Source organism: Lepisosteus platostomus, unplaced genomic scaffold (assembly GCF_059453375.1).
Source record: "Lepisosteus platostomus isolate fLepPlt1 unplaced genomic scaffold, fLepPlt1.hap1 Scaffold_129_H1, whole genome shotgun sequence".
Lineage (NCBI taxonomy): Eukaryota > Metazoa > Chordata > Actinopteri > Semionotiformes > Lepisosteidae > Lepisosteus > Lepisosteus platostomus.
This window is the reverse complement of record NW_028291510.1, coordinates 23,433-46,500: the sequence shown is the minus strand read 5'-3', so window position 1 is coordinate 46,500 and position 23,068 is coordinate 23,433. Positions and strand designations below refer to the sequence as shown.

The 23,068-nt window shown below is 43.7% G+C and overlaps 4 non-coding genes across 4 annotated transcripts; 1 reads left to right on the top strand and 3 right to left on the bottom strand.

The window, feature by feature from the left end:
- The first annotated feature begins 2,281 nt into the window (after nucleotides 1-2,281).
- On the top strand, nucleotides 2,282-2,354 carry trnar-ucg (transfer RNA arginine (anticodon UCG)). Its single transcript has one exon. It is a non-coding gene; the product is annotated as a tRNA-Arg (tRNA).
- A 9,839-nt stretch (nucleotides 2,355-12,193) lies between these two features.
- Nucleotides 12,194-12,275, bottom strand: trnas-cga (transfer RNA serine (anticodon CGA)). The gene has a single exon. It is a non-coding gene; the product is annotated as a tRNA-Ser (tRNA).
- A 3,136-nt stretch (nucleotides 12,276-15,411) lies between these two features.
- On the bottom strand, nucleotides 15,412-15,528 carry LOC148637219 (U5 spliceosomal RNA). The gene has a single exon (XR_015931577.1). It is a non-coding gene; the product is annotated as a U5 spliceosomal RNA (small nuclear RNA).
- Nucleotides 15,529-20,656: 5,128 nt separating this feature from the next.
- trnag-ucc (transfer RNA glycine (anticodon UCC)) lies at nucleotides 20,657-20,728 on the bottom strand. The gene has a single exon. It is a non-coding gene; the product is annotated as a tRNA-Gly (tRNA).
- Nucleotides 20,729-23,068: the final 2,340 nt, after the last annotated feature.

Genomic DNA, 23,068 nt, shown 5'->3' with positions numbered 1-23,068 from the left:
TTGGTCAAGAGGCGTAAGGTAAGTCGTAATCCAGGGAGAACACTGGTGGCAAACAGTCCGAGGTGAGAGGCGAGGTCCAAAGTCGAAAAGGCAGAAGGGGAGTCCAATATCCAGAATAAACGAGGTAATGGAAAAAACGCCAGGTAGAGCTCTCAAGGAGTAGACTCAATACCAGCGGGAAGCAGGTAAAGATGGTAAAAATAGCACTGCGTACCGCACGGTGGAGTGTGTGCAGGTGGGTTAACTCGTGCGGCGGCGTTTGTTAATAATCACCCGCTGCTGGTGCTGTTTAGATTGCTTAAGAGTTGGTCTTAACTGCCTGGCGGTCATGACAAGCTCCTCTTTAAGCTGTGGTTTAGTTTTGCATTCATGTGTTTCTAGAGCAGTTATTTATGGGGGTGGGTGGGTCTTTCACAGAGGCTCAGGACAAATCCCCTGCATGAAAGTCTACTGTGTGCGTTCAAACAGTCACAGGTTAAGAGCCAGGCAGGAGGACAATGGACAGAAGAAGCAACGAACTAAAAATAAAAGAACGAATATGAAAAAGCCACCATCTTTTTCTTTTTGACATTTTCCGACTTTCATGCAAGCCAGGACAAAGTTGCTCGTAGCTACTTGTGGATTCAAATACTCTATCGAGTGCTTTGATGAGTTTTTGCAATTTGATTGTCGTCCTGTCAGCCTGTTTCTGTTTTTTTTTTCAATCTAGTGATGGAAAGTAAGAGGGAAATGATGGAGCAATCAATAACCGCTCCGGAAAAATGGCAGAAAGAAATGGCCCGTCACTAAGGACATTTGTGAAGCAGAGGAGTGACATCACCACAAAGGCGACTTATTCTGCTGATCGTTTTGGTGAATAATGATTGAGGCGTGTTAAGAGAAAGGTAGCTGCGTCAGCATGCTTAGGCTGCAAAGGATAAAGCAAAGGTTTACTCCATGCTGAAAAGAGAAGAAAAGAAGCACAACGTTTCGGCTGTGGAGCCTTCTGCGCCATCTTCTTTAGCAATGGTGATGATGTTTACATTGGAAAAACTGAGACACGCATACTGGAGGGGCTTGAACCACCAACTTTTCAGCACCACAGAGTCTGACAGTCTTTTGTGCGCCCTACATTTGCAGGTTTATGGTCAAAGAAAACAATCACTTGCACTTCTTGCAGCCGGCAATCTTTTTCCACTGACAACCAAGAAATGGATTTCATCTTTCACAAGCTGTATGGATTTCTTCAAAAACAAGTTATTCCAGAAAGGAAATGAATTCTTGCATTAAACTGAACCAAGCTGTACATGTTTGTCTGAAATGAGATATGCGGCACAACAAGACACGGAGAGAGGCACCGCTGGTATTCAGACCCAGGATCGCCTGCTTACTAGGCAGGCACTTTAAGCCACTAGGGAACAGCGCCAGCAGAGCACCGTGCTTTTACAGACACTTGGACACATCTGCGTTCGGTGTGCACTTAATCTGCTCTCTGAGCCCGTTGCCTCCGTCCCATTTAATAGCAGAACTGACGCCAAGAGAAATGATGAGAAATGGCATTTATCGGGCACTTCTCATGTCCAAGGAGCTCAATGCCCTTGACACCTCCCCAAGGCGACAGAGCTGTGCATTCTTTGGCGACAACATTTTTTCTTTTGTTTTATTTCTATACTTATTGATAGAATAAAAACGATATGTCATGTACTGTAAGGGAAATGTCTCTTTTCATGGGGAAAGCTAGCACCAGCAAATGTTGTGTTTAGAAGAAGTGATTTAACATGACACGTGACCTAATTTACCGGAGCAAAAGCTCACCCAGCAAGCCCTGCTTTACTTCTACAGGAGAGAAGTACTGTAGAGTCTGCAAGATGTTCAGCTGGGTAGCTACGTCAGCATGCCTCGGCTGCAAAGGAACAAGTAATAGGTTTATTGCATGCTGAAAAGAGAAGAACGGAAACACAGCGTTTCGGCCGTGAGGTCTTCTCACACCCGAAGAAGCCTCACACCTGTAAAAGGCTCCATGGTTTTCTTTCTTCTCTTTTCAACATGGAATACACCTATTGTCTGCAAGATGTGACAATTTCACGGTGTTTTGGAAGAAAACCTTTTTTCTTTGAATTCAAAATCAATCAGAATTTCAGCGCGACACACCAACACTTTTTCTGTTTTAAGGAGATGATATTTTAAACCTGATAAAAATAGTAGGAAACACAAGTTTCTTGCTGTGAAAATTTAGATGGGGAAGTGTACTACTGGTAGCAGTGTAGAGCTCTCTGTGGTGGAATGCAAACACATGTTTTATGGGCCAGTGGCGTAATGGATTACGCGTCTGACTTCGGATCAGAAGATTGTAGGTTCGAGTCCTGCCTGGTTCGTGAGGCTTTTAAACCTCTCAGGTTCCTCGGTAACAGGTTGCCGTCATGTATATGAACTATAGAAAAGCATCTGCCACAACCCGTAAATTAGCACGCAAGTGCGGGCTAGTTAACACAGAACTGTATGGAGATCATCTCCAGTTCCGAGCTCAATTGCAATGAAAAAACATGCAGAACAGAACTGGAGAGCAGCTGAATTTGTGCTCAGTAGGGTGGGGAGGACTCAGCATTGCTATTGTTCTAATTGGCATGAACTGCAGGGGATCTGAATCAGAACACGTCACTTAGTTCGATCATTGCGTCAATATGTAGGCCACGTTAATATAGAATTATTACTTTGTCTGTCTCGTCTTTGTATATAGGTGAATGTCCCTGACAATGTCATGTTAGTTTTTAAGAACGACATTGGTGCTAATATATACATATATAGCATATAAGGAACACGTAAAAGTTTAGTCCATGTTGAAAAGATAAGAAAACCGCCACAACGTTTCATCTCGGAATAAATCTTTACTTGTTGTTTTGCAGCCTACCCATTCTGACCTAACTCCTCCCTTGAAATTCCCTAACAGATAAGGGTACGTAACGGCTCATGCGATGCTCAGTTGCAATTTGTCCCAAAACAAACAAGAACAGCAGCTGAGGGTTTGAGTTTGAACATGCACTGTATTAAAGCAGCTTTTATTTCCATTGATAAATGCTAGATATTCCTACAGAGATTCTCCAGGTAGTAAGCGATTCCTGTTTCTGTTTCTATTTCTGTTTCATATATATATACAGTATATATACAGTATTGTACTATTATTATATAATTGTTACACTGTGGCTGTGTTGTGTGTGTTAAGCTGCTGTTGCACTGCAATTTCCCTCACGGGATCAATAAAGTATCTATCTATAAGAAGACATTACCAACAACGACCACAAGATGGAGATATTGTCCAAAGAGGCAAGAAGGGCAAAGCCGCGATAAGGTAAAATCATTTTTTGTAAGAGATTGCTGTCAGAATGCACATCCGTATCCCAAACAGAATCTCTAGTAAAATATGATCATTTGTGAAACAGGCAATTGAGTGTCTGCTACAATATGATTGCTACAGATGCAGCCATTCAAAATGCGCGGGCGTACGCTGTACGCAGTCTACCACAAGTTACCGGTAAATACCGCGAGTTACCGGTAAATACCGCTAGCAAAATAATAGTATCCGGAATTTCCGCAAGGTGGAGCTAATAAAGCTCAACTTCTCATGTTTGAGCTGTAGCCATCAAAGTCTTTAATGAAGATATTACTAATAGTATTAATAATAAATGAACTTGGACAAGCTGTAAACTCAAAGTATTGCCCTGGTCCACATTATTTTTTTCATTGCCCGTCTTTGTAAAAGTAACACCACAGCATTTCGCAATCACGCATTTTTTTCCAATCATGCAAAGTACAGTAATTTTTGAGAATCGATTCACCATGCCTTTCACATGCTCATAAAAGAGGTTGATTTAGGAACATAAACATATTACCGTATGCAAACTGTACTGTATACAGTTTGTATATGTATATGTATATGTATATTTAATGTCTTAACTGTGCCCGTTTAAGTATTGAATATTTATATGGAATTTTACCACTGAAGGGAAATCTTAGTGCCTGAGCATAAAAAGAATAGGAGCATACTGGAACACGTGTGAAGGCCATAAACGATATTAATTTTGGAACATAAACATACAGTATATGGCTGGTCTCGGTACTTTAAAGAAAACATACACGAAACATGGTTTCATTATGACCAGAATCGGTCTTGAGATATTTTTAACTTGATTTACAGTATTTGAGAGGTATGTCTTGACACCGATACTACGTAAATACTCCTCACGTATATGTTTCTAGGTTTATATTATGCATTTCATACGGTCAAATTGCTTTTGAGCAACTGATAAGAAGCGCGAAACGGTATGCCCAGGGCGTTTTAGTTTTCGTTTTGTTTTAATGCAGTGCAGTGGATTGATTAGAGATATCAAGTACATACAAGTCATTTTTTAAATGTTGTAGTTCGTCTTGTAAAAATGTTACGAGTACATCATCTGTCAACAATTACACAGGTTCTGTTTCCATATTGCGGTTTTTGGTTACGTAATATTATTTTCTAATTTCACGTTGTGAATATATGATTTGGGCAAACAGAGCCGCAAAGAAGTACATTATGGGTTGTTGTTGTTTTTTTGCAGTTTTATCTAAAATAAGCGATGCTTAAACCTTTGTCTGATTCTTGTGAAACTATCCACACGACAGTTACCTAGGAGTTGACTTCAGTGATGTCACTGATGGGATGTTTCTAAAAATCCATCCTCTGTAAAACATCTTCTCTAGTTGTTCTGCATATGTATTCGCTAATGAAGCTGTGTTTTTCTGAGCCTGGTTCTCTACATTTCTGTATGAACCAGCTTAGAGGGCTAAAGACAGCTTGTGTTTAAATTGAGTGTAAGGTAATTTATGCTTCTAAAGTCATGGTCAGCATTTATTATTGTACTGTGCTGTAAACTTATTCTGTGCCTAATTACATTATTTTATAGTCGATAATGTTTCTGTAGTGCTTTTTCAGCCCTCAGCATGTGTCTGCGCTGGTGGTGCTGTGGGTTAGGTTCCTGACTCCTATGTCACATGGTCTGTGGTTGAATCTCATGGAACTATGACTTTAATTTTTAACAAACATTTCTTTGAAAAAATGAAACATTTCCCTTGGTCAGAGATTAAATAAAACCTCACTCGCATCAAAACAAATTTATATTTCTAAATATCACAACATGATCGAATTTACGTCTTTTTAATAACAATGAATAGTCACCTATGCGTTACAAAATAAACATTTATATTGATTTGAATTGCGTTTTGATTTAAATCGTAAACGCGTGTTTAAATATATGTGTTTAAAGGCGATATACTGTATAAAAGCGCTGATTCTTATGGAATGTGTTCGGCCGGGGATTCAAAAAAAATATTTTTTTTAATCGCGTATCTAAGGAAAATTGCAGTATAACTTTGTTCATGCACAAACAGTGGCATGTTACATTATAATTTGGGTGTCTCCTCTTGCCAGAAAGCTCTAAATTGCATTTTGAGTGCGGTTTTTGACTTTTTCTAAATTGCAACCCATAAATAAAGCTGATACAGTTTAGACTTACTGTATTCTAAACTGTATTACAACATCACATTGGACAATGCAACGTAAATTGCAAAAATGCACTTGGAATCTATCCTAGCCCTACTATGAAAATTATTTAAACTGCGACACTTATCATTCATCTTTAAATAAACTTTATTTTATATAGCGTTTTAAGCGAATAGGTAATTAGATTGCTCATAAACCTAATCGCTTTTTCTACATAAACACAGCGTGATTGCTCTCTGAAAATGTTTTTTTCTTTATATTTAGGCTCAGATTTCAACTATAGATCATATTATTATGAACTTTCTTGGAAAAATGTCTTTTATGTAAACCATGTTTGCTATTAATTCATTTAGGGCTAAAATACGTTCATTGTCTTCCAATCGAGTCGAGTTGACATTGGAAGCTTGCCACGCCCGGACTGTTACACCAACGCATTAGCATGTTGAAGCGATTTCATTGAGGAGGCCATCTACTAGTTAACACTGTACTTCCTACTTTGAAAATACCTGTGAAATTGGTTTAATTCGTCACAGCCAGCACTCCGGCAGAGAGGGGGGTTGTACTCGTTAATGTCTGATGACATACAAGTGGAAAGATTACAGATTTTAATCGTCTTTTTTCTGAACCAGGGAAAATCTGATCATGTTTCTCTATAACAATAATAAAAAACTTTATTTTCAATTATTTTACATATCCCGCTTGCACATCGCATGACTTTAATAAATCTATTCTTTATTAATACTAAATAAATAATACTAAAAATACTTCAGCAAATAGGTCACTTGATTTTTGGAATAATTCCAAATAGCACAATGATCCACTGGCATCCCTGAAGTCTGTTTAGTGCATAATCTTCCAAATACAATCACTAAGCAATTATAAGAATTATACCATCCTACTTCTTTGTGATATCCTGTAAAAACTAAACCTATTTTTATAAGGCTTTTACTCAAAAGATTTCCAAACACACAAAGCATTTGTGAAGTACTATAGTATTTCTAAAGGTTACTGGTACAACATCAATCATTAAAGCTTAACAATAAAGTTTAGATTGCTGACTATGGACTAACTACATTAACTAACTGCAATGCAACACTATACATTTTACAAGAATATCTGGTTGAATTCTTGCATTTGTAGCCAATTTAATGCGAGAGAAATAAGCCAATTTAATTATTTCACAAAAAATAATGTGATATAAAATGGATGTTTTTAACTTTATTGTAGTGTTTTAGAAACTAATATGTCTTCAAAAATGGTTGTTTTTCACTCCTAGGAATGAAAGCTGTTGTTATATAATGTTTATTTTCAAATTTTGAAAAATCAAAGGATTCTAGCTTTCTCCCCTTTCAGGCATCGGACACAGAGAACCTCATGGTTTTCCTAAAAATCATTTTTTATGTTCCCTGGTGTTCCAAACTTAGTTTTAATCAATTTTAATTTGTTATTATGTTAAAAACAGGGTAATAAATTTCTAATTGGACTATAAATAATGTCATATTGTCTGCTATAAAACTGATGTTTTCAACTCTATTGTAGAGATTCTAGAATCAACTAATAGAGAATTGAAATAAAAAAGGGCATAAGAAAACATTACCAACAACGACCACAAGATGGAGATATTGTCTAGACATTACCAACAACGACCACAAGATGGAGATATTGTCCAAAGAGGCAAGAAGGGCAAAGCTGCGATAAGGTAAAATCATTTTTTGAAAGAGATTGCTGTCAGAATGCACAACTGAATCCCAAACAGAATCTCTAGTCAAATATGATCATTTGTGAAACAGGCAAATGAGTTTCTCAGGTGCCCATTGCTCATTTTCAGACACATTTATGCAATACTTTCACCATGCGTTGAGCAATAGGGATTAAAGATACCAGAGGTAAGGTTTAAAAGTGATTCTGAGGTGCAACACATCAGCGATACAGCTAGGCATCTGAAATGCGGGGTTTGAGAGCCCTTCAGGGAACACCGTACCCTAAAGGTACCTGAAGTCCACTAGTATAAGCATTAAGTCACTGTCACCCCTGTTACAATGTGATTGCTACATATCTTCATTTCTTTGGTTTTTAAGGAGTAAGAGTGCAGGGGGTCTAAATCTGCGATCCAGTGTGTTGAAGTATTTCACAACACTACCTGTAGCCCGTATGGAAATAAATACTAATTCTGATTATTGCCCTGGGCATGTACCAATAAATCACTGAGCATATATCACTGTGTTGAAGCTAGAGACCTGTATGTAATATTATGGTGCTAAAATGTCATTTTCACATATATTAATGTAATAAATGATTGCTTATGCTTAATAAACAAATCTAATTAAAATAAAAACTTAAGTTTTGTATTTGTCTTGTACCATAGAACATGATTTTCTTTGTATTTCAAGCCCACAAAGTGTCCAAATGATGCACGACATGATATAAGGAAGATTATCACATGAAAAATCGGTATTATCTTTCTCATGAAAATGCATTCCTTTCATTACTTTTTAATTTTTAAAATGAACTCAAGTTGTGTATAATGTAATAATTTAAGTAGAATAGATTCTAATAATATAATGATCCAGTGTGTTGCACTACTTCACTGCTTCACTGTTCTATGCCGTCTGGAAATAAATCCTCAGACTGCTTACTGCCCTGGGCTTGTACCAATAAATTACAGGAGCACATCTATATATCACTGCGTTGAAGCAGGAGACACACAATCACTGCAAACACATCCTAAATACAGTGTTCCAGCACCTTTGACCTCATCCAGAACGTATCATTTCTTGAAAGGGATTGCTGTCTGAATGCACATCTGAATCCCAAACAGAATCTCTAGTAATATACGATCATTTGTGAAACAGGCAAATGACTGTCTCAGGGGCCCATTCCTCATTCTCAAGACACATGTATGCAGTACGTACACCATGCATTGAGCAAAAGGGATCAAAGACACCACAGGTAAGGTTAGAATTCATTCTGACTATATTCTAAAATATTGGACTCATATTCTTATGATGGCAGACATGATGCTGCGTTTAAAACCGGGGTTAATGGACATTATATGACTGTCAATTCTGTTTTGTTTTGGAGACACTTGGCTGCCTATATGGTACAGTGCAGCGTGAAGGAAACATTTTCCAAAACTGTGTCAGCTCAAAAGTTGTAAGAGAACCTCTCCAGCTGCTTTAACTCTCTTCATTTTTGTCATTTAATTGTCTGTCGGCACTATGTGGCAGCGTTGCATGACAACCCATCTCACCACGGAAAGGAACCTAACAGCTTTGGTAAGAGAGGAGAAAAGGACCTGGCCAGTAAGGGGCTCGAACCCACGACTTTGACGTTATTAGCACCATGCTCTAACCAACTGAGCTAACCGGCCTCACGACAGTGGTCCTCTCTGTGCAGCGCCTTTTACTTCCATTGACAAATGATAGCAATTCGAAGAGAGATCCTTCAGACCAGCAAGCAAACCCACGGCTATTTCGGTTTTCTATCTAGGCAACGTTGGTGTCTGCAATAGCATACATGAAAGCGTGATGCAATTTCTGTGGCTACATTTGTTGCACGTCATGCACAGTAAGAGTGTTTCTAACACCAAATAAAAAGTCAACAATTAGCGATCACGCCTTCTCCTCAGTTAACCCACTGAAACCCTTGCTGTTAACAGTTCTTTACTGCGTGCTTTAAGAACACCTACATAATGTGTCAGTTCTTTCAGCTTTATTCATTAGGTTTTCAAAGGCATAAGTAGAGCACCAGAGGCGCGAACGTAAGATGTGTGGTTATCTGAAGAACTCATTTCCATGGCAGCAGGGCCAAGTGATTCAGCGTATTTATAGTACCAGGAATGGAGAAGCGGCACTTCGCCTTTGCCGGGGAGGCACAAGGATACGTGTGGCAGACGCCATAGTCGGCAGGATTCAAACCTGTGCAGGGAGTTCGCAACGGATTTCAAGTCCATCGCCTTAAACACACGGCCACGACTACAGCAAGCTCACCCCCGCCGCATTCCTCCTATAATCTAACACAGAGTGCGAGGTGGCTGCGGAAACTTTTTCAAAGTCGCTCTCCGTTAAAAAAAAATAAATACCTTTGACAAAATACGTGCCGGCAGACAGACATGCCTCAGAGGGTTTAAGGCTGGCTTCACGTTCAAATGATAAAGTCTCCCCGTCCGGATGTCAAAATGGAACTTTGGCAGACAGAAAAAACATCAACAAACCACAAATGTGGACAAGGATTTTACAAGCTGCACCACACTGCACTTTCCAAAGCATTTACATTCCTGTTAGACGCAGGAATTGCCTTTGATTTGCGCGCTTACGAACGCCATGGAAAACGAAACAAAACTAAAGCCCTCAGCTCCTGCACTTGATTATAATGCCGTTACGTGTCGAAGCAGGAATTTATGTCATCCTACCACTGCAATACGGGGAATAGAGGGAAATGAGCACACGCTACGTATGTCTCAATCACTCCCTAGAGTCGTAAGGCGCATTGAAGGGTGCACACCCATCATTAATCGTTGCGCCTCTGTGAAAGGAAAGCTCTTGAGCAGTCTTTGAAACAGCTCGGATGAAACACTTGATTGCTTCCATGTGCATCTGGAGCCCATTTCTTATTTTCACTTCACGCCGCCCAAAGCATTTCTAAAACAGGAGATTCGTGTTTGGGAATGCGCCCTGCCCTACGAATAAAACAGGTCTACGGGTCTGAAACCTGCTCCACGGAAAACAGTTCTGTTGCGCTTTTGATCAAAGGGAGATTCGCTGTTCTTACTTTTTGATGACATAACACCCAAAGGGGCTTCTTTGGAGCTGGATTCCAACCAGCATCCTAAAGTTTCTTGGCGGTATCCTTTACAGTCCTCTGTTTGGTCGACAAGGGACAGAAGGGGGCAGCTTTCCTCACACACACAGTGCAATGTACTGTAGTGTTCCCGTTCATTGAATTCGCAGTTCTGCATCAGACCTCTAACTCGTTTCCTTAGCTTGGATTTAAGCCATGAAGCAGGCTTCTAGTCTATAACACAGTATATAGTCCACAGTCCACAGTATATGGACCCTCCGTGCGCCATCAGTCCGCACTCCGGACTCTGAATCCTGCCATCCGAGTTAAGATCTCGGCGGAACCTGAGGCGCAGTTCCTTCTTAAAACGTAATCTGGTGAGCATTTCTAGAATCGTACTTGTATAGATGCAGCCTTTAATGTGTTGCTAGGTTAAAATTGATGACTTCTTGTATTTCAGTAGGTAACTGCCCTCTTGATTTCAGATTCAATTTCTTTATTACAGGGGCGCTTTTATGAAGACAGAGTCATGTTCAGGTACTTTGCTTGATGGAGGAAGCTCATTTCGGACTCTGTGATCTGCTCACCTGGAAAGGTCTGCTGTACTACTAAAAGAGAGAAGTAGAGTCTGGAAGAAGGGAGAATTTTATGATGCTTTGGAAGGTAGGTTTTTTTTTCTTTGAAATCGAAATGAATCAGAATATCAGTGCAAAAGACAAACTCTTGGTTTGGTTTAAAGAAATATGGTTTTAAAACAGACAAAATGTAGAAAACAGGTGTTTCTCACTTTTGGAAAAGAATGGACCGGGGGTAATAGTTTACTAGTTGCAGTGCTGAGCTCACCGGGTTGCAGTCCTGCAATGTCACACGACGGCCAGTGGCGCAATAGATAACGCGTTTGACTACGAATCAGGAGATTGTAAGTTTGACTCCTGCCTGGCTCGGGTCGTTTTTAAACGCATCGGGCTACTCCCCTAAGTAGTCTGTGCTACTTACTGCATTGTAATCGTACTCAGTAAGAGATTTCCTTCATGTAAATGAACTGCACCTGACAGCTTTAGGAAATCACCTGGGCTCAGTACGGTGCTAAGAGCTCAGCGTTGCTTTTGTTCTAATTAGCACGCACTGCATCGGCTATGAACCCGAACTTTTCAATTATTCCGATCAGTAAGTCAACACGTAGTCCACATGAAAGGTAGAAATATTCTCTTGTCTGTCTCTTGTTTGTATAGAACTGAATGTCCCTGACAATGTACTGTTAGTTTTAATTGAAGAACGGCATTTGTGTTCAAATATACCAGACAAGTTTATGTAACTGCTCTTGCGACACTAAGTTGTAATTAGTCAAGAAATAAAGTCGAACAACAGCTGCGAGTTTGATTCTGAACGTATGAGATTGCAGCGCCTTTTACTTCCATTGACAAATGATAGAGATTCGAAGAGAGATCCTTCAGACCAGCAAGCAAACCCACGGCTATTTCGGTTTTCTATCTAGGCAACGTTGGTGTCTGCGATAGCATACATGAAAGCGTGATGCAATTTCTGTGGCTACATTTGTTGCACGTCATGCACAGTAAGAGTGTTTCTAACACCAAATAAAAAGTCAACAATTAGCGATCACGCCTTCTCCTCAGTTAACCCACTGAAACCCTTGCTGTTAACAGTTCTTTAATGCGTGCTTTACGAGCACCTATATATTGTGTCGGTTCTTTCAGTTTTATTCATTAGGTTTTCAAAGGCATAAGTACAACACCAGAGGTGCGAACGCAAGATGTGTGGTTATCTGAAGAACTCATTTCCATGGCAGCGGGGCCAAGCGATTTAGCGTTTTTATAGTACCAGGAAAGGAGAAGCGGCACTTCGCCTTTGCCGCGCAGGCATAAGGAGACGTGCGGCAGACGCCATAGTCGGCAGGATTCAAACCTGCGCGGGGAGTCCCCAACGGATTTCGAGTCCATCGCCTTAACCACTCGGCCACGACTACAGCGAGTTCGCCATCGCCGCATTCCTCCTTTAATCTAACACGGAGTGCGACGTGGCTGCGGAAACCTTTTCAAAGTCGCTCTCCGTTAAAAAAAAATAAATACCTTTGACAAAATACGTGCCGGCAGACAGACACGCCTCAGAGGGTTTAAGGCTGGCTTCACGTTCAAATGATAAAGTCTCCCCGTCCGGATGTCAAAATGCAGTTTTGGCAGACAAAAAAAACAGCAACAAACCACAAATGTGGATAAGGATTTTACAAGCTGCACCACACTGCACTTTCAAAAGCATTTACATTCCTGTTAGACACAGGAATTGCCTTTGATTTGCGTGCTTACAAACGCCATGGAAAACGAAACAAAACTAAAGCCCTCAGCTCTTGCACTTGATTATAATGCCATTACGTGTCGAAGCAGGAATTTACGTCATCCTACCACTGCAACACGGGGAATAGAGGGAAATTAGCACACGCTACGAATCGTCTCAATCACTCCCTAGAGTCGTAAGGCGCATTGAAGGGTGCACCCCCATCATTAATCGTTGGGCCTCTGTGAAAGGAAAGCTCTTGAGCAGTCTTTGAAACAGCTCGGATGAAACACTTGATTGCTTCCATGTGCATCTGGAGTCCATTTCTTATTTTCACTTCACGCCGCCCAAAGCATTTCTAAAACAGGAGATTCGCATTTGGGAATGCGCCCTGCCCTACAAATAAAACAGGTCTACGGGTCTGAAACCTGCTCCACGGAAAACAGCTCTGTTGCGCATTTGATCAAAGGGAGAGTCGCTGTTCTTACTTTTTGATGACATAACACCCAAAGGGGCTTCTTTGGAGCTGTATTCCAACCAGCATCCTAAAGTTTCTTGGCGGTATCCTTTACAGTCCTCTGTTCGGTCGACAAGGACAGAAGGGGGCAGCTTTCCTCACACATACAGTGCAATGTACTGTACTGTTCCCGTTCATTGAATTCGCAGTTCTGCATCAGACCTCTAACTCGTTACATTAGCTTGGATTTAAGCCACGAAGCAGGCTTCTACTGTATAAACGTCTAGAGGAATCACAAACTATTTGAGAGGCCATCATCCCAGGGGGAACTGACAAAGTCTATCCCTAAACACCTAGTGCAGTCTCTCGAGAGACTGTCAAAAATCGCTTTCTCCGTTTGCGTTGCAAGTAAGTGAAAACGCGGTATCAACCCAGAGCCACTTGGCAGCACGGGCATGTAAATACTGTTACTGTCACTGCTCGATACCGACGTTAGGCTACTATACCATGTTCAGCCACCGCTAGAAAATGAACGGCTCTAGTACCGGAGCAAAGAACAGGAGGGCCAACACCGAACGGGCACAAGTGTCAGACAAGGAGAGCGACAAGGATGGGACTCGACCCCATGTGTACAGAGCACAATGGATTAGCAGTCCATCGCCTTAACCACTCGGCCACCTCGTCAACAAAACTGGGCTGTCCTGACATGGGTTGGCGCACTCCAGTTGATCTTTTTCTTTTTTTTCCCTCATACTCGAGGGTCATTTTCCTGTTCCACATGCGATTTCAACATTTTCCTTGGGAGATGTCAAGCCAGCAAGCCACTACTGTGGTTCAGTGGCCAGTGTGGAGTTCAGTGGCCCTGTTGTACACAGAAAGCACATTGAGCTCCTTGGACATGAAAAGTTCCAGATAAAAGCCATTTGTCATCCTTTCTCTTGGTGTCGATGTTGCTATTGTATGTAAAGGTGGCAACTTGCTCAGCGAGCAGGCGGAGCACACACCGAATGCAGATGTGTCTGAGTGGTGTGTCCAAGTGGCTGCAAAAAGACAGCACTCCCAGGGCGCCGTGGCTTAGTTGGTTAAAGCGCCTGTTTAGTAAACAAGAGATCCTGCGTCTGAATCCCAGTGGTGCCTTTTTTTGTTCTGTGTTCTCGAACAGAACTGGTCATTATGGACAACCGCATACGTCTAGACTTAATTAAATGCAAGTATTCATTTCCTGTCTTGAACGACTTGTTTTTCTTAAAATGGATGCAACTTGCAAAATATGAAATACAAACCTCGCTAATCAGCGCTCGCGGCTGGCAAAAAAAAAAGAAGTCAGCAATGTTTTTTTCTTTAACCTTAAGCCTGCTAATGGAGAAGAACCTAGTCGCCATATCACATACATCCGTTTCAACGATAAGAAGGTAACAACTATCCTCACTCCAGTGTAAATCTCACGTTGAGGGCATATTTTTTTCCACTTTACCATGAGTCGGGCACAGCTGCACAGAGGCGAGAGCAGAGCAATGAGGTCACGGGGACAGGGGAGTCACACGCTGGCGGTTTGAACACGCGGAAGATCACTGAGGGATCCACAGTATGTGGACCCTCCGTGCGCCATCATTCCACACTCCAGACTCTGAATCCTGCCATCCGAGTTAAGATCTCGGCGGAACCTGAGGCGCAGTTCTTTCTTAAAACGTAATCTGGTGAGCATTTCTAGAATCGTACTTGTATAGATGCAGCCTTTAATGTGTTGCTAGGTTAAAATTTATGACTTCTTGAACTTCAGTAGGCAACTGCCCTCTTGATTTCGGATTTAATTTCTTTATTACAGGGGCGCTTTTATGATGACAGAGTCATGTTCAGGTACTTTGCTTGATGGAGGAAGCTCATTTCGGACTCTGTGATCTGCTCACCTGGAAAGGTCTGCTGTACTACTACAAGAGAGAAGTAGAGTCTGGAGGAAGGGACAATTTTATGATGCTTTGGAAGGTAATGTTTTTTTTTCTTTGAAATCGAAATGAATCAGAATATCAGTGCAAAAGACAAACTCTTGGTTTGGTTTGAAGAGATATGATTTTAAAACAGACAAAATGTAGAAAACAGGTGTTTCTCACTTTTGGAAAAGAATGGACCGGGGGTAATATTTTACTAGTTGCAGTGCTAAGCTCACTGGGTTACAGTCCTGCAATGTCACACCAGGGTCAGTGGTGCAATGGATAATGTGTCTGACTATGGATTAGGAGTTTGGAGGTTCGACTCCTGCCTGGCGCTGGTTGTTTTTAAACACATCAGCCTACTCCCTAAGTAGCCTGTGCTACTTACTGCATTGTAAGAGCGATTGTGAGCGGTTTTGTTTTCTCTCTTTGACCAGCCCAGCTGCGCCCCACCCAAAGGCAGGGAAGCACAAAAATTGTATGGAACTCATTCATGCTCCTCTCCATGGAAATCTTTAGTAAAAGGCAAAAGATTTGTACGAGATGAAGAGAAACCAGAGTGCGTGGCTGGACAGCTGCAGGAGCCCAGGCCGCCTTCAAGCCCTCTGCCCTGCCGGTCGTGGTTGGCAATGCACCTGGCCTTACAAACGAGCCAGTGGGGCCCGTTCAGCTCCGGGCTCATCGCCTGCGGCTCTCGGCTTACCTGGCAGGGGAGATACCTTGATCAGCCTGTAGTTGGTGTAGTTGGATTGTTTTCTTGTTTTCTGGAAGCAGTGTTTGTTTTGCAGTTTGAGATGGCAACCTTTGGATCCCGGAAGAATGCTGTACGTTTTGAGCTTTTGGATGACCTCTTCATGGATCGTATGCAGTTAGGCAGAAAAGTGTTACAGAAGGAACTTGGCTTTGAACCTCGGCACTTGGATTTCATCTTCGCTCTCCCAGGTCAGAAAGCATTTGAGGTTGTTTTTGCTACCTATTCTCTGTTTGAACAATGTGTGGATGTGTTTGAGGCAAAAAGAGGGAAAGTTCCTGCCCTTGAGAAGATCAACTTGCAGCCTCTGACACAGAGAGAGAGGAAAACGGTGCATGTTGTTATGTTCTCGGAAATGGCAAAGACGGAGGACATTCACACCTGGCTTAAGCAGTACTGCACAGTCCACCATGGAACTGAGGTTAGAGATGTTGACGGTATAAAAACAGGAGCAAGGAAATTCAAGGTTCGCTTGCTACCGGACAATGTAAATGGAGGCTTAAGGCACCTGCCCTCTACAATCCGGCTGGGCGCCTGCAATGGCTATGTTTTTTATGTGGGACAACCAAAGGTGCGTCGGCGCTGTGGTGCTGTGGGACACCTGGCATCGTCCTGCACTGTGAAATGCTGCAAGACCTGTGGCAAACAGGGACATTTAGCCTCTGACTGTTCAATGCTGCCAAAGTGCAATTTATGTGGCTCGGAAGGACACGTTTTTAAGAACTGCCCTCAAGCCTACGCCAATAAACTCAAAATGAGAAAGGATGAGGCAGTGCTTGTTTCAGCCAAACCGGCCCGAAAAGCCAAAGCAAACAACAAGTCAAACAAAGAACCCTTGTTGAACAAAGAGTCTCAGCCTCCAGCCAGGATCAGTCCTGCTGTGGCTCCGGGGCCGGTGGAAGAGAAATCCACTACGCTCCCACAACCGCAGACTGCACCAGACAAGCACGAGGGTTTGAAAACCCCAGAGAACAGCGAGGACCCCTCCCCCACTCCTGCTCCTCAGAACGAGGGCCATTGTGGGGCCCCCACCGGTGGAGCGGGTCCAGCGACGATACCCAGGATTCAGCGGAGCTGCTTTTCTCAGACTCTGCAAGTGCTACAGATGCCCTCCTCTCCTCCATCCAGTCCGTCACGGAGGATCTGCAACAGCTGGTGGGTGAGGGGGAAGAGGAGACTGGTGCATCGGCTGCACCCCTTTCCCCTCAGTGCTACCAGGAGCTGGACTTGAGGAAAAGGAAAAATGACTCTGTTTTCTCCCCGAGCGAGGAGGAAGGAGAGCATGGCGATGGGAACAGCTGGAACCCCTCCACCCCTCCCTCTACCCCCTTCCTTGAAATGGACTCCGTGAACGCTTTTACTGCTGCCACCCTGATGAAGGCTCATTCAGAGGATGGCTGGCAGGAAATTGGTAAGAAGAAAAAGAAAAAGAGAAGGTAACAGGTGAGACCGAAGAGAAATGTGTTTTGTAAAGACTGGTTCCACTTTCTTATGTAATATGGCTCTAAACATAATTTCTCTTAACACCAGAGGTATCAATGACAGAGTTAAATGCCAGTGTGTCTTTGATTACCTCCAGCAGAGAGAGGGAGATGTGTTGATGTTGCAGGAGTGTGCTTTAGCCTATCAAGAGAGGTATAAAAGCTTTGAAGATAGGTGGGATAAAGGGCCTTCTGTTTGGTCAGGGGACAATAACAACAGAGCCTCTGCCGTGGCCATTCTTTTCAAAGGATGGGCTTTCAAATTGAAAAGTATTCAGAGGGTCATAGATGGCAGGTTGCTGTGTGTGGATGTGGAATGGGGGACCGTTAACCTGCGGCTAATCAATGTGTATTGTCCTACTGACGTGGGAGGAAGGGTGGAGCTACTCAAGGCACTCTCTCCCCTATTGTTAAGTAGCACAGACGTGATAGTGGGAGGGGATTTTAATTGTATCTTAGAGCACACAGACAGGCAGTCTAGCTCTCCGATAAAATTGGATTCCAGCTCACTGGCCCTGCAAAACTTAGTTCAAGACTTTAAACTCTCAGACACATATAGATGTATATATCCCACAACAGCAGGATATAAATGGTCAGGGAGGAATAGCAGCTCCAGAATTGACTATTGCTTTGTCTCAGAGAGAGTGAAAGTTGTTGGGGTCACTCTTCAGCCTGTCTTCTTCTCAGATCATCAGGCTTTAGGGTGTAGAGTGGAACTCAAGGGCGGGACTGTCTTTGGCCCAGGCCTCTGGAAACTCAACACTAAGCTGCTAGAGAACGAGGGGGTAGTATCCCGCTACAAGGAGAAACTATCACAGTGGCTGTCCTTGCAGTGTCTGTACGGGTCAGTAGGAGAGTGGTGGGAGGAGGTGAAGATGAGGACAAAGGCCTTTTTCATGGCTGAGGGAAGGAAGGCTGCTGCCAGACGGAGAGGAGTGCTAGCCAGGAAACAGAGGCAGCTGCAGCGTCTCTACACGATGCTGCACAGTGGCTTCGCTGTGCTCGAGGATATCACCCTTTTAAAAAAGGACATCCGGAGCATAGCCGAAGAAAGTAGTCGAGGAGTGCTGTTAAGAAGCAGAGTGCAGTTCTTGGAAGAAAATGAGAAGTGTACTCGCTTCTTTTTCAGGAAAGTGGTAGGCTCCAAGTCTGTCATGGAAAGTGTAGTTGATGAGGAGGGACGAGAGAGAACAGAGCCGAGTGCTATCCTCTCCTGCACCAAGGCCTTCTACTCAAGACTGTACAGCTCTACAGAGGTAAAGGATGAAGAAATTCATTTTTTTACCTCAAAGCTAGAAAACGTTTTGAGTGAAGAAGATAGGGAAGTACTTGAGAGGGATTTGACAATAGAAGAGCTGAGACAGGCTATGGAGAGCTTACAGAAGAGGAAAACTCCGGGTGCTGACGGGCTCCCTAAAGAATTTTATTGCACCTTTTGGGATCTGCTTCAGGATCCGCTACTGCTCCTATTCGAGGGAAGCTATAAGACAGAATTGCTGCCTGACTCCTTAAGAGAAGGCACTATCTCTCTCTTGTTTAAGAAAGGAGCAAAGAATGACATAAAGAACTGGAGACCTCTCAGCCTGTTAGGCGTGGACACTAAGATCCTGTCCAAAGCCCTTTTCCTGCGCCTACAAAATGTAGTGGCCTCACTGGTAGGGAAAGAACAGACTTGTGGGATAGCAGGACGCCTGATGAGCGACAACCTGGCCTTGTTGAGGGATGTCTGTCTGTACTCAGAGGATCGCTCCCTCCCTCTGTGCATTTTAGGTGTAGACCTAGAAAAGGCCTTTGACCGCCTAAACCGGCAGTACTTAACATTGGTACTTGAGCACATGAATTTTTGCCCCATCATGAGAAAGTGGATTAACCTGCTGTACACAGGTAGCAACAGCAGAGTAATGGTTAATGGCAATAGATCACACCCCTTTGAAGTCTGTTCAGAGGTGAGGCAGGCCTGCCCATTATCCCCCTTGTTATTCGTTTTGGCTATGGAGCCCTTAGCCTGTGCCTTGCGCCAGGATCAGGCCATTAATGGGATACCAGTGCCTGGAAGTGGGGGAGGAGAGGTAAAGACATCTCTATACATGGATGACCCTGCTCCTCTCTGACAATGCCTCAATTAGCAGAGCTCTGCAGTGCTGTGATCGTTTCTCTTTGGCTTCATCCGCAAAAATTAACAAATCTAAGAGTGAGATTTTTTATCAGAACTGGAGGGAGCCAAAAGAAGGACATGATCTCAGGCTGCAAGAGAAGAGAATTAATTTACAGGTGCCATTCCCCGGCATTGTGGCCATTGTCGGTGCTCACACGCGATAAGATAAGGCGGAGGAGAGTGGGGCATGCCCAGCGGCAGACATTCAAGGAGGGGGCAGTGCGAGGTGAGGTGAGGTGAGGTGCGACACCCCGGAGCCCCGACGCAGCTAATGCGGAGCACTTGTTGGACTGGCATCGAAAGGACGTGTGCGCACGGAGCGAGCCTTCCCTGCGGCGGAGCGCGGGAACTTTCTCCCCCCCTCCCGCTGCAGGAGTTGTGTGCGCTGCAGCGGTGCCGAGAGAAAAGCACAGAAGGCAGCAGGCTCTGGAGAGCAGGTAAGAGATGGAGCCTTGTGGGCAGGCGAGCAGGCCCGTTTTTTGGAAATTGCTGAAAAGGTTTGTTCGGTGTGTGGCAGGCGCACGTCGCGAGCTTGCGTGGCGATCTGCCGGTCTGGAGTTATGCAAATGAGGCCGAATTGCATCCCGGGACATGCTGCGAATGCGCAACGGTGACTGCAGATGTGTAGGAAACGGTGCGCTCGTTTTCTTGTTTTGCCCACACTTTTGAGTGTTAGTGTGGCGTGTGAGTGTGCGAAAGAGTGGGCCCAGCAGGAGGCGGTGGCGTGCAGGGCGAGGAGGTGGCCTAGGCTGCGCAATTTGTGCTGTGGGTGCGGGCCTCTTGCAACTTGGTTTATTTGGTTTATTTATGGTTCGCATAAATAAAACCGGAAAAGAGGAATTTATTCTGCTTCCTGTGCGTGCAGTAGTTACAAAGTTGAACGTCTTTACACGATCTGCTGCAGTTTTCAGTGGGCGGGCTTTGTCAGATGGCTTGGAAAAATGCACTGTGTTTCGGCTCGGGAAACATCATGAGCAGTGTCCTGCATGTTTTCTGTGTATAGCTGTCTTTTAACGCATACAGAATTCATTCGAAATCATTGATTTCTCCAATTAACAAGGGTCCCTTTTTGAACCTGCCAGAAGCATTCTTTCAATGTAACAGATTTACTCCGGGGAAAGGCAGCATGACATTGAGAGTAGCTCAAGCTTTCAGCACCCGTATCGGACTGCGTGTATGCAGACACCGCTCAGAATCCCCTGTAAGATTCTCCTTCAATTCTGTTTTGCATTCCGTTTTTCAAAAGGCTGCGCTTTGCTAGTCACAATCCAAGGCTCATGACAGCATTTGAAACCAATCGCCACTGCGTTGGCCGGGAATCGAACCCGGGTTAACTGCTTGGAAGGCAGGTATGCTCACCACTATACCACCAACGCACGCCCACAGGTGCCCTGCAGGACACCACCAGAGAATGCTCACGATTTCGGAAGCTGTCTCCGGGACGTGGTGATTCCACACATCCTGAATAAATCATGATATTGTTAGTTGCTGTAGCTAGACGTTCAAATGAGTTTCAGGCCAGATGGACTGTTTCCTCCAGCGGTATAGTATTGCAGTGAGACAGCACGATGCCTGCAAGACTGTCACGCTAAACGCCACAGATTGTGTTTGTGTTGGACAGTTGGACCCTACAGTTGGACCCTCGTCGACAACCTGAATAGCTTATTCAGAAGCAGTGCTGGACCGGGAACGAACCAGCTTCTTCCCAGGCACAAGAGTGACTTGTGAGGACTCGCGGTCACACTCTGTGCATAGAGACTTTCTACCAGCCAGCCGGACTGCTGGTAGATCCCCTCGGAGCAACGACTGCCCTGCGCGCCGCAGTCAGATTCCTCCGCCCGTCCTACTCCGAGCTGCACCTTGACTGGTTGGCCGGTAGCCAGAGGACGCCGGGACAACGCCCATTGGACAACCGCTGGAACAGAGGCTGCAACAGAGCCTGTCAGCTGGTTTGGTGTTCGTGCCGGGAAATTCCAAATCCATACACAGTGGATAAGTAAACCCCATGTTCTACATTGCGTCTCGAGAATTTAATTGTACCTCAACACAAGTTGTTATCAATTTAATTCATGAGTAATGTATTTACTTCCGAGTTTAGAGTAACAGTGGGTAATAACACTGATTAGCGATTTGGTAACCGAACGATATATATTGACATATATTCTCTGTTGTGTATCTCTTTGTGTTTGCATCTCTTCGGGATTATATACCTTGTATATTGATAACCCTCACAGTAAGGTCTGCCACTCGTATCCAGGCAGACTAGTATATGTTTGGTGCACAATTTATATTAATAAATGTATCTAGTGTATTGAACCCCTGTGTGTGCGTTGTTAGTTGTTCTGACGATTGATTTTCTAAAAGCCCCAACGAACAACCTTGTGATTACTGCTACAATTAATAATTGTCTCAGTAAACCCATCAAACCATTACATTTAATGGCGTCCCTGGGTGGGTGAGTTTAGAATGAAATGAGAATCAGTCGCACAGAATAACTGAAGTTCAGCACAGCACCGCGGCTTCTATACGCGAATACCGGGTGTGCTGATAACTGCGTAAAGAAATCCCCCTGTTTTCTAGCGTTTAGTGTAACGTGTGCTGATTGGAAATCCATCTGCTCGGGTGTCTAGATTCCATACTGTATTTTGGAAAAAGAAAAAAAAAAGTAATACTCTTAAAGTTTCTCTGACGTAATGACAATGGCTGCTAAAATGTCTGAAGTGGAGTCGCTTATAAGTACTATTTCTAGCGACGACAATCCTGGTTACTGGAGTGGTATCGAAAAGTTGAACTTTGATGATATTGAGAAGCTGCAAGTAGATTTAGTAGCTAAGGTAGCGAACCAGCTTAACACAGGAGTGTCTGTGAACGCAGTTCTGGTCCTATCGAGTTTCACCTTAAATCTAGCTAAACAGCTGGAACTGTCTTTGTCCGAGCTGACAAAGTTTCAAAAGCTTCAGGGAACGCTAGAAAGATATAAGGTGGAGCGAGTCGAGTTGTTGGATATAATCAGAGAAAAGAGAGTGAAAAATGAGGAAAGTGAAGACTGACTCAGGGAAGTTTTAGGTAAATTAGATGACTTGTCTGCTAGAGAAACTGCGGCTGAGGTAGCTAGGAGAGACCTGGAAGGGAGCTCGAAAGAAAAAGAAAAAGAAATTGAGAGTTTAAATGAGCTCAGCCAGGAAAGGCAAAAGGAGTCAGATGCTGCCGTACTGGAAGCAAAATAGACTAGATCCCACTTCATGCCAGCCCACCTAGCAGCCCGGAGCGCTCACCCAGCGCGCCGGGAGGAGGTTTCTCCCGGCCAGGGTCTGTGGTCGGATCGGCATGGGGGAGATCGCCGAGTCCTGCGCGAAACGCAAGGGCGAGTCAGTTCAGGCATAGACCCCCTGCTCCTGATCACGGCCGTCTCCCTGCCCGCGGAGAAACCGTAAAAATTAACCTCCACTCCCTGAGGCAGTTAGCCAAAGATGTAGAAAGGTTTGACCCGTCAGTGTCAGGGAATAATGTGGAGACCTACATCGATGAGCTGAGATATACTTTGCAGTTTATGCCCGAAGCGTCCGAACAGGAAAAGGCTATGTAAGTAAGGAAAACTACCAGCCGAGCGATCCACGAGTGGATGTCTAGACAAGGACCGGAAGTCTGTAATAGCTTTGAGGAGCTGTGTCAGGCAATGATCGGAGAATTTTCGGCTTTTATCGATCCCATAGCTG